The sequence below is a fragment of the Coregonus clupeaformis genome, unplaced genomic scaffold (genome assembly GCF_020615455.1).
Source record: "Coregonus clupeaformis isolate EN_2021a unplaced genomic scaffold, ASM2061545v1 scaf6040, whole genome shotgun sequence".
Taxonomy (NCBI): domain Eukaryota; kingdom Metazoa; phylum Chordata; class Actinopteri; order Salmoniformes; family Salmonidae; genus Coregonus; species Coregonus clupeaformis.
Genome location: NW_025539494.1, coordinates 483 through 12,679, shown reverse-complemented (window position 1 = coordinate 12,679; position 12,197 = coordinate 483). Strand labels below are relative to the sequence as shown.

The 12,197-nt window shown below is 45.2% G+C and overlaps 2 long non-coding RNA genes across 2 annotated transcripts; both read left to right on the top strand.

The window, feature by feature from the left end:
- Window positions 1–2,155: 2,155 nt before the first annotated feature.
- Window positions 2,156–3,943, top strand: LOC123490968. Its single transcript, XR_006661116.1, has 3 exons — window positions 2,156–2,196; window positions 3,395–3,482; window positions 3,888–3,943. It is a non-coding gene; the product is annotated as an uncharacterized LOC123490968 (long non-coding RNA).
- Window positions 3,944–7,280: 3,337 nt separating this feature from the next.
- LOC123481106 lies at window positions 7,281–8,471 on the top strand. The gene is made up of 3 exons (XR_006661115.1): window positions 7,281–7,328; window positions 8,023–8,091; window positions 8,438–8,471. It is a non-coding gene; the product is annotated as an uncharacterized LOC123481106 (long non-coding RNA).
- The last annotated feature ends 3,726 nt before the right edge of the window (window positions 8,472–12,197 follow it).

The window sequence follows — 12,197 nt, the reverse complement described above, 5'->3', positions numbered from 1 at the left end:
ATTAAAACCACTGATTATAATGAGTTAATAATGAGAATATAGAACATATTCTGGGAATCCTACATGTTACGTTGTATACTATACCAGAAAGCATGATCATTAGCTTCTTCGGATTGTTTTAAATCGCGTAGCCTGTCGGAAGGCAGCGGAGTGCGGCGAATAGGCTTCCAAATAGATGACTGTTGAGTTGTGAATGTCAGTGAAAGAGAGGCTCAACCAGGCATATCGCAATTTTTCAAAATACAATGGAGGGAAAACAGTTTGGAAAGCAATTGGCTTATTGCTTCAAAGAGAAGAAGATGAAAATACTAATGTCTTTTTAATGATCAAAATCCTCAACTTAATTGAGGGAACAGTATTATTGGCATCGGCTATATCCCCGGTGAGTGTGCATATTCACTGTCTTTATCACTGGGTCAGTGCCACTTGAAAGTCGTGGTTGAAAAAGATTCTGCTAATCTCTAGTCATATAAAGTGTAGTAGAATTGCGTGATTTTAAAATAATAAAAGGCCACATTTTTCCAGTGAAAAGAAACTTACTCACCACCCGCTGCATTGAACAGCCTGTGATTGAGTTATATTATTAGCCTAAATTATGACTATCCAATTTACTAATCACATTAGAATAGTCAGCTATTTTACATAAGTTCCGAGCTGGTCATGGGTGCACTTCAGCCACGCTCAAGGTCCTAAACGATATTATAACCGCAATTGATAATAGACAGTACTGTGCAGCCGTCTTCACGACCTGCCAAGGCTTTCGACTCTGTCAACCACCGCATTCTTATTGGCAGACTAAATAGCCTTGGTTTCTCAAATGACTGCCTCGCCTGGTTCACCAACTACTTCTCAGATAGAGTTCAGTGTGTCAAATCGGGAGGGCCTGTTGTCTGGACCCTATGGCAGTCTCTATGGGGGTGCCACAGGGTTCAATTCTTGGGCCGACACTTTTCTCCGTGTATATCAATGATGTCGCTCTTGCTGCTGGTGACTCTCAGATCCATCTACGCAGATGACACCATTTTGTATACATCTGGCCCTTCATTGGACACTGTGTTAACAAACCTCCAAACGAGCTTCAATGCCATACAACACTCCTTCAGTAGCCTCCAACTGCTCTTAAACACTAGTAAAACTAAATGTATGCTTTTCAATCGAACGCTGCTGGCACCCGCCCACCCGACTAGAATCACCACTCTCACGGGTCTGACCTAGAGTATGTGGACAACTACAAATACCTAGGTGTCTGGTTAGACTGTAAACTCTCCTTCCAGACTCACATAAAGAATCTCCAATCCAAAGTTAAATCTAGAATCGGCCCTATTTCGCAAAACAAAGCCTCCTTCACTCATGCTGCCAAACATGCCCTCGTAAAACTGACTATCCTACCGATCCTTGACTTCGGCGATGTCATTTACAAAATAGCCTCCAACACTCTACCAGCAAACTGGATGTAGTCTATCACAGTGCCATCCGTTTTGTCTCCAAAGCCCCATACACTACCCACCACTGTGACCTGTACGCTCTTGTTGGCTGGTCCTCACTACATGTTCGTCGTCAAACCCACTGGCTCCAGGCCATCTATAAATCACTGCTAGGCAAACCCCGCCTTATCTTAGCTCATTGGTCACCATAGCAGCACCCACCCGTAGTCTGCGCTCCAGCAGGTATATCTCACTGGTCATTCCCAAAGCCAACACCTCCTTTGGCCGCCATTCCTTCCAGTTCTCTGCTGCCAATGACTGGAACGAATTGCAAAAATCTCTCTGAAGCTGGAGACTCTTATCCCCTCAATAACTTTAAGCATCAGTTGTCAGAGCACCTTACCGATCACTGCACCTGTACACAGCCCATCTGAAATTAGCCCACCCAACTACCTCATCCCTATATTGTTATTTATTTTGCTCTTTTTGCACCCCGGTATCTCTATTTGCACATAATCTCTTGCACATCTAGCATTCCAGTGTTAATACTATTGTAATTATTCTGCACTATAGCCTATTTATTGCCTTACCTCCATAACTTGCTACATTTGCACACACTGTATATATATTTTCTGTTGTATTTTTGACTTTATGTTTTTTTACCCCAAATGTAACTCTGTGTTGTTTTTATCGCACTGCTTTGCTTTATCTTGGCCAGGTCGTAGTTGTAAATGAGAACTTGTTCTCAACTGGCTTACCTGGTTAAATAAAGGTGAACAATTTTTTTTTTTTTATAAGTTTGCAAATGTGATGATGCATGGAATGCTTGATATTTTTCATGGAGAAAATTAGCTTCCCCAAACTTGAGAGCAAGACTGGCCTAAACGCTAATGTTTTCCTTTTGCTAATGTCCGTCCCGCCCCCTGTCAGCTGTCAGTTTGTCGATGACCACGTACATAAGACACGCCAATCACCGACACCTGAAGTTCCATGACCATCACAGCCCTAGTTGTATGCTTGAGTTTGTTCAGAGGAGGCTTTGAATAAAATCCGATCTGAGTGTGAAATGCCTTACTGAGGGTAAATGGAAGCTCCTCTTGTGCCCGGCTCAGCCTTATACAGTTTAAGGTACTTTACCGTATCCATTTCAGTAAGGCCAGATTGTCCAAATTCTACCCAAATATTGATGGTACATGTGACAGGTGTAAAAGCTCCTTGGCGGACTTGACCCACATGTTCTGGTCCTGTCCCCGTCTGGGCAGATTATTTGTCCACTATTTAAAACCCTTTCTGAAGCATTTGATATAAAGTTGCAGCCTAGTGCAGAAATTGCTATTTTTGGAGTACCAAACAACAATCCTTCTCTGACCAATAGACAGCTAGATGCCATTGCTTTTGCCTCCATGTTAGCCCGCAGAAGGATTTTATTGGATTGGAAATCTATCAATCCTCCCTTAGCCTCTCTTTGGCTCAAAGATCTGAAGCTGTTCCTAAAATGAGAAAAAAATGAAGTTACCATTCGAGGGTCAACCAACTCATTTTATTCCTCCTGGGACCCGATGATATCCTATTTTGAACAGCTCCAAACACTTCCTCCAGATTAGTACTCTTGGCCCCACCTTGAGATTACTGCTATATAGGCCTATAAAATCACTTAATCACCTGAAATTGTTAGGCTATTACATTTTTGCTTGAAGTAACGTTGTTGTATACTTTTGTTTTGTTTTCTGACATGTAACTCAATACTTTCCCTTTCTTTTTAAATGTGTTTGGAGGCATTCTGGGGGAGGGGGAGGTCAAAGGGGGACTAAAAGGGGAGAAATGTACCATGTCTTTACATGTTATCTTTCATTCATTGTGAATACAAAATATATAATTTTAAAGGGAAGGCTTTGAAGCCAGATTTAGCGGATTTTGCTGTTTAGTTTTCCTCAACCTGTGTTTTGTTTCTCTCTCCCTCTCCCTGTTAGATGGTGAGGCTGCTTCTCTCCAGAGGAGCCAACATTAATGCCTTTGACAAGAAGGATCGCCGAGCAATCCACTGGGCTGCTTACATGGGTGATGAGTTTACCACATCATTTACATTCTGACTAATGTCCTTTATACCAATGAATGAATGAATGAATGGACTGTGTGTTAGTCTCACAGCTCAGCTGTATGAGCCACGTCTAGTGTGTTATTATGTCAGAATCATGTACTAAGTAGGTTGATTAGATGTTTTCAGTTGTACTAACATGATGTAGGTGTTGCTTATGGTGCTGTGTACCACTGTAAACTAATCTATCTCTCCCTCTCTGCCTATCTCTCTGTGTTTGTATCTCTGTTTCTCTCTCTTAACCCCTTACTATCTCCCCCCCTCTCTCTCTCTCTCTCTCTCTCTCTCTCTCTCTCTCTCTCTCTCTCTCTCTCTCTCTCTCTCTCTCTCTCTCTCTATTTATCCCTCCCCTTCTCTCTCTACCATAGGGCACATTGAGGTGGTGAAACTGCTGGCCTCTCATGGATCAGAGGTGTCCTGTAAAACAAGAAGGCCTACACCCCCTCTCCACTCTGCAGCCTCCAGTGGAATGATCAGTGTGGTCAAGTACCTCCTGGACCTTGGTGTGGATGTGAGTCAACACGCATTCAAATGTGTAGGGGGTTTTTCATAATAGTAATGAAGAGAGAGAGGTTAGAGCCAGTGATTTGGACCAGGGGGTTTTCATAACCAAGTAATGAAGAGAGAGAGGTTGGACCAGGGTTTTCAGAACCAAGTAATGAAGAGAGAGAGGTTGGACCAGGGGTTTTCATAACCAGTAATGAAGAGAGAGAGGTTGGACCAGGGGGTTTTCATAACCAAGTAATGAAGAGAGAGAGGTTGGACCAGGGGGTTTTCATAACCAAGTAATGAAGAGAGAGGTTGACCAGGGGGTTTTTCAGAACCAAGTAATGAAGAGAGAGAGGTTGGACCAGGGGGTTTTCAAACCAAGTAATGAAGAGAGAGAGGTTGGACCAGGGGTTTTCATAACCAAGTAATGAAGAGAGAGAGGTTGGACCAGGGGGTTTTTCATAACCAAGTAATGAAGAGAGAGAGGTTGGACCAGGGGTTTTCATAACCAAGTAATGAAGAGAGAGAGGTTGGACCAGGGGGTTTTCATAACCAAGTAATGAAGAGAGAGAGGTTGGACCAGGGGGTTTTTCACAACCAAGTGATGAAGAGAGAGAGGTTGGACCAGGGGGTTTCAGAACCAAGTAATGAAGAGAGAGAGGTTGGACCAGGGTTTTCAGAACCAAGTAATGAAGAGAGAGAGGTTGGACCAGGGGGGTTTTCATAACCAAGTAATGAAGAGAGAGAGGTTGGACCAGGGGTTTTCAGAACCAAGTAATGAAGAGAGAGAGGTTGGACCAGGGGGTTTTCTATAACCAAGTAATGAAGAGAGAGAGGTTGGACCAGGGGTTTTTCAGAACCAAGTAATGAAGAGAGAGAGGTTGGACCAGGGGGTTTTCATAACCAAGTAATGAAGAGAGAGAGGTTGGACCAGGGGGTTTTTCAGAACCAAGTAATGAAGAGAGAGAGGTTGGACCAGGGGGTTTTCATAACCAAGTAATGAAGAGAGAGAGGTTGGACCAGGGGTTTTCATAACCAAGTAATGAAGAGAGAGAGGTTGGACCAGGGGTTTTTCAGAACCAAGTAATGAAGAGAGAGAGGTTGGACCAGGGGGTTTTCATAACCAAGTAATGAAGAGAGAGAGGTTGGACCAGGGGGTTTTCATAACCAAGTAATGAAGAGAGAGAGGTTGGACCAGGGGTTTTCATAACCAAGTAATGAAGAGAGAGAGGTTGGACCAGGGGTTTTTCATAACCAAGTAATGAAGAGAGAGAGGTTGGACCAGGGGGTTTTTCATAACCAAGTAATGAAGAGAGAGAGGTTGGACCAGGGGGTTTCAGAACCAAGTAATGAAGAGAGAGAGGTTGGACCAGGGGGGTTTCAGAACCAAGTAATGAAGAGAGAGAGGTTGGACCAGGGGGTTTTCATAACCAAGTAATGAAGAGAGAGAGGTTGGACCAGGGGGTTTTCATAACCAAGTAATGAAGAGAGAGAGGTTGGACCAGGGGTTTTTCATAACCAAGTAATGAAGAGAGAGAGGTTGGACCAGGGGGGTTTCAGAACCAAGTAATGAAGAGAGAGAGGTTGGACCAGGGGGTTTTCAGAACCAAGTAATGAAGAGAGAGAGGTTGGACCAGGGGGTTTTTCATAACCAAGTAATGAAGAGAGAGAGGTTGGACCAGGGGGTTTTCAGAACCAAGTAATGAAGAGAGAGAGGTTGGACCAGGGGGTTTTTCATAACCAAGTAATGAAGAGAGAGAGGTTGGACCAGGGGGTTTTCAGAACCAAGTGACCTGATCAGAATGTATTGTTTGTTCCCCCCTCTCTCTCTCTCTCTCCACTCTTTTCCCTCCCTTGCTCCCTCCCAGATAAATTAGCCCAATGGGTACGGTAACACCCCCTCCACGTGGCATGCTACAACGGCAGGATGTGGTGGTGAAATGAGCTGATCGAGTGTGGCGCCAACGTGAACCAGGTGTACGAGAAGGGTTTCGCCCCACTCCACTTCACGGCCCTCGCGCCATGGGGCGCTCTGCCTGGAGCTGCTGGTGGGCAACGGGGCCCTCGCAACATCAAGGTGAGGAGACCGGATGACCAACACTGTGTCTGAACTAAATAACACCCTATTCCCTATGTAGTGCACTACTTTTGACCAGGGGCCCATAGAGCAAGGGAGCCGTGATGACACTGCCTGTACCCAAATGGCACCCTTGTTCCTTTATAAGTACACTACTTTGGTTCAAAAAGTAGTGTACTTATAAATAGGGTGCCATTTGGGACGCACACACTGACGCAGCACATGGCTTAGTATTTGGCCCTGGTCTACATTCAAATACCAATGGAATAGGCCTAACAATGCAAACTAAATGCCATCAAGCGCTCCTCCAATACGTGTTTGATTTTGCCTGTGGTCAGCAGCACAGACTGCCGTGTGAACCATCTTTGTCTTTCTATCTGCAGAGTAAAGATGGAAAGACCCCCTCACATGACGGCCATCCACGGACGCTTCTCCAGATCTCAAGCCATCATCCAGAATGGTGAGTCGCTGTGAATGCTCTCAACTGAATATATATGAACCAGTAGGCTCTTCAGCATTGTCTTTTGTCTTCAAACCATGATTCACTGGCACAGAGCAATGTTACTTGCAATGTGGTTGAACATGAAGCTTCATGAGGCCTCTAGGGTCAAGTGGTTGACGTGTGTGTGTGTCTGTGTGTGTGTATGTGTGTGTGTGTGTGTGTCTGTGTGTGTCTGTGTGTGTCTGTGTGTGTGTGTGTGTGTGTTCTGTAGGTGCTGAGATCGACTGTGAAGAAAAGAATGGAAACACACCTCTGCACATCTCTGCTCGCTACGGCCATGAGTTACTCATCAATACACTCATCACGAACGGAGCTGACACAGCCAAGTGAGAACACACACAGTTTCCAGCAAAAATGCAACATGCATCTGCAATTCTGTCATTGACCGAATTCCCGCTTGGAGACTATGCTCAACACATTGTGGTGTGTGGGGGTTGATAGACAGGGCATTGCAGCATGCTGATGTGTTGATCTGCTGTGGGGTTTAATGAGGACTGTGATGTGGTGCTGTTTCCAATCTTAGGCTGAATCAACTGTAAGTCGCTTCTGGATAAGAGTGTCTGCTTAAAGTCTAAAATGTAAAAATGTGTTGCAGGCGAGGCGTCCATGGGATGTTCCGCCTCCACCTGTCTGCTCTCAGTGGGTTCTCTGACTGCTGTCGGAAGCTCCTCTCATCAGGCTTTGATATAGACACCCTGACGACTTTGGAAGGACCTGTTTACATGCTGCAGCAGCTGTTGGGTGAGTGGACTGGTCCAGGCTTTACACCAAGGAATATTTAGTTCATGAACTGGAAAGCCACCAGAAAGAACAAACACATATTCACACTCTTACATTTCACATTGTTTAGCAGTATAAAAAATCGTATAGATCATTAGTGCGGTATCATTTCTGTATAATGTGGTTCCATGCCATGGTGGTATTGACTTGCGCTCTGGTCTAAATTGTCTTTATATCTTCTTGAAAGAGAAGAGAAACCTGCAAACTGTTCTTGCTAGTATAACTTTTTATTATTGCTTTTATTAGCATTATAAAAACAGTGATACTAGCAAGAGCAGTGTAACGGGTTTCTCTTTTCTTTAAGGTTCTCATTGTTACCATCCACCTGATAGCTCAGATGTGAAAGGGCCTTTCTGAACTTGATATCTTGTTACCATCCACCTGATAGCTCAGATGTACGAGAGCCTTTCTGAACTTGATATCTTGTTACCATCCACCTGATAGCTCAGATGTACGAGAGCCTTTCTGAACTTGATATCTTGTTACCATCCACCTGATAGCTCAGATGTACGAGAGCCTTTCTGAACTTGATATCTTGTTACCATCCACCTGATAGCTCAGATGTACGAGAGCCTTTCTGAACTGATATCTTGTTACCATTCACCTGATAGCTCAGATGTACGAGGGCCTTCTGAACTTGATATCTTGTTACCAGGAACCTGGACTGTCTGAATCTGCTGCTCAACACAGGGGCAGACTTCAACAGAAAGGACAGCATCGGAAGGTCTGTCTGTGGCATCAAATAACTTTCATATGTGATCTTTATGATAATGGGGGAATATAGTATAGGGGCATATAGGAATTATTAGGGGAAATATTGGGCGGCAGGTAGCCTAGCGGTTAAGAGCGTTGGGTCAGTAACCGAAAGGTTGCTGGTTCAAATCCCCTAGCTGACTAGGTGAAAAATGTGTCTATGTGCACTGCAGCAAGGCACTTAACGCTAATTGCTCCTGTAAGTCGCACTGATAAGAGTGTCTGCTAAATGACGTAAATGTAAAATGTAAATGTTTTACAGCTCCAATAAGCTGTTTCTGTTGTTGATGTTGAATGGTTTCTGTGCGTTCTTCTAGGAGTCCTCTGCATTATGCGGCAGCCAATTGTAAACTACCAGTGTCTGTTTGCCTTGGTGGGGTCTGGGGCCAGTGTGAACGATCTGGATAAAAGGGGTTGCACCCCGCTCCACTACGCTGCTGCCTCCGACACAGACGGAAAGTACGTCTCACACCTCTCTTACTGTTGTGTGTGTTGTGGTGCCATGACCTTTCACATTTCACTGTAGTCTGGAGAGTATGTTGTGGTGCCATGACCTTTCACATTTCACTGTAGTCTGGAGAGTATGTTGTGGTGCCATGACCTTTCACATTTCACTGTAGTCTGGAGAGTATGTTGTGGTGCCATGACCTTTCACATTTCACTGTAGTCTAGAGTATGTTGTTGGCCGTGTTTGAATACATACTAGTGTTAAATCTGCAGTGTGAAAGCTTGGCCACGTCTCCTTTGGGAAAGTGTCTCTGCTTGCTTATCTGTCTGTCTTGATGTTGGTATAATGATTAGTGAACTCTTGACCTCTGACCTCTAGGTGTCTGGAATATTTGCTGCTAAACGACGCTAACCCAGGGATCAGGGACAATCAGGGCTACAACGCAGTCCATTACGCGTCTGCGTACGGACACCGCCTCTGTCTGGAGCTGGTGAGTCAGAACCACAGGGGACTAGACGCCCTGCATTCACAGACCATTTTGTCTGCGTCCCAAATGGATGTAGGGGCCCATAGGGCTCTGGTCAAAAGTAATGCACTATATAGGGAATAGGTGCCATTTGGGACAGACGTTGATATTCAGTAGGTTTTAAGGTGGGGTTGCATGTTTGTCGTGGCCGCATCGTCACTCTTGATGTTCTTTTTTCCAGATTGCAAGTGAAACACCTTTAGATGTGGTAAGTACCAGTTGGTTACTTTTCCTCACACTAGCTTGTTTAAGATACGAATGCAACACCCCAGTATGTCTGCAGGGGCTGGTCACTGAGATTTACAACATGAAACATGCTACTAGACTAACCCTTCAAAGTAAATATGTTACAAGTCTAAACTGGCCCGTCCTTGTCTTTCCCCAGCTAATGGAAACCTCAGGGACAGACATCCTGAACGACTCTGATGTCAGAGCTCCCATCAGCCCCCTACACTTAGCTGTAGTAAAGCTTACCTGCTCCTGTAGGGGTCTCGCCACATGACAAGTGGCACCCTATTCCTATTTAGTGCACTACTTTTGACCAGAACCTTATGGGCCCAGATCAAAAGTACTGCACTACATGGGAAATAGGGTGCTATCTGGGATGCAGGCATGGTGTTGTTTTTCCACGAAAAGTTGATTGTCCAGACACTCACACACCATGTTCCTATCGTTCCTGATTAGTGTAAACTACATGCATATTTTGACACGGTGATGATGAGGATGATTTCCTTATTTTGCCATTTGAGTTAATCAACCTCCAACAGAGGAGTAGTAGTGTGTTTGTTTCTAAATCTCACGCTTGGCAGGGACCTTCGATGTTGATGCTGGGCGGGAGAAAAAATGGGCACCCGATTTGAGAGACACTGGTCTACTTTAGAGGTCTAGGACTGTTTCTGTTCAGGCATACTACTGGTCTACTATAGGACATTGAATATATTAAGAGTGTATATCTGTTCAGGCGCACCACTGGTCTACTATAGGACATTGATTATATTAGGAGTGTATTTCTGTTCAGGCATACCACTGGTCTACTATAGGACATTGATTATATTAGGAGTGTATATCTGTTCTGGCATACCACTGGTCTACTATAGGACATTGATTATATTAGGAGTGTATATCTGTTCTGGCATACCACTGGTCTACTATAGGACATTGATTATATTAGGAGTGTATATCTGTTCAGGCATACCACTGGACTTTGCTTCAGACTGTGTGTTTGTTTCCATTCAGGCGTACCACGGCCACCACCATGCTATCAAATCAAATCAAACAAATCAAATTTTATTGGTCACATGCGCCGAATACAACAAGTGCAGACATTACAGTGAAATGCTTACTTACAGCCCTTAACCAACAGTGCGTTTATTTTAAACAAAAAAAGTAAGAATAAAAAAAAAAAAAAAAAAAAGTGTTGAGAAAAACAAAGAGCAGAAGTAAAATAAAGTGACAGTAGGGAGGCTATATAACAGGGGTAACGGTGCAGAGTCAATGTGCAAGGGGCACCAGGCTAGTTGAGGTAGTTGAGGTAATATGTACATGTGGGTAGAGTTAAAGTGACTATGCATAAATACTTAACAGAGTAGCAGCAGCGTAAAAAGTTGATGGGGTGGGGGGCAGTGCAAATAGTCCGGGTAGCCATGATTAGCTGTTCAGGAGTCTTATGGCTTGTGGGTAGAAGCTGTTGAGAAGTCTTTTGGACCTAGACTTGCACTCCGGTACCGTGTCGTAAGCGGTAGCAGAGAGAACAGTCTATGACTAGGGTGGCTGGAGTCTTTGACAATTTTGAGGGCCTTCCTCTGACACCGCCTGGTATAGAGGTCTTGGATGGCAGGGAGCTTTGCCCCAGTGATGTACTGGGCCGTACGCACTACCCTCTGTAGTGCCTTGCGGTCAGAGGCCAAGCAGTTGCCATACCAGGCGGTGGTGCAACCAGTCAGGATGCTCTCGATGGTGCAGCTGTAGAATTTTTTGAGGATCTGAGGACCCATGCCAAATCTTTTTAGTCTCCTGAGGGGAATAGGCTTTGTCGTGCCCTCTTCACGACTGTCTTGGTGTGCTTGGACCATGATAGTTCGTTGGTGATGTGGACACCAAGGAACTTGGAAGCTCTCAACCTGTTCCACTACAGCCCCGTCGATGAGAATGGGGGCTTGCTCAGTCCCTCTTTTTTTTCCTGTAGTCCACAATCATCTCCTTTGTCTTGGTCACGTTGAGGGAGAGGTTGTTGTCCTGGCACCACACGGCCAGATCTCTGACCTCCTCCCTATAGGCTGTCTCATCGTTGTCGGTGATCAGGCCTACCACTGTTGTGTCGTCGGCAAACTTAATGATGGTGTTGAGTCGGTGCCTGGCCATGCAGTCATGGGTGAACAGAGAGTACAGGAGGGGGACTGAGCACGCACCCCTGAGGGGCCCGTGTTGAGGATCAGTGTGGCAGATGTGTTGTTACCTACCCTTACCACCTGGGGGGCGGCCGTCAGGAAGTCCAGGATCCAGTTGCAGAGGGAGGTGTTTAGTCCCAGGATCCTTAGCTTAGTGATGAGCTTAGAGGGCACTATGGTGTTGAATGCTGAGCTGTAGTCAATGAATAGCATTCTCACGTAGGTGTTCCCTCTTGTCCAGGTGGGAAAGGGCAGTGTGGAGTGCGATAGAGATTGCATCATCTGTGGATCTGTTGGGGCGGTATGCAAATTGGAGTGGGTCTAGGGTTTCTGGGATTATGCTGTTGATGGGAGCCATGACCAGTCTTTCAAAGCACTTCATGGCTACAGACTCGTCAGTGCCACGGGTCGGTAGTCATTTAGGCAGGTTATCTTAGAGTTCTTGGGCACGGGGACTATGGTGGTCTGCTTGAAACATGTTGGTATTACAGACTCGGTCAGGGGACATGTTGAAAATGTCAGTGAAGACACTTGCCAGTTGGTCAGCACATGCTCGGAGTACACGCCCTGGTAATCCGTCTGGCCCAGCGGCCTTGTGAATGTTGACTTGCTTAAAAGTCTTACTCACACCGGCTACGGAGAGCGTGATCACATAGTCGTCCCGAACAGCTGGTGCTCTCATGCATGCTTCAGTGTTGCTTGCCTCGAAGCGAGCA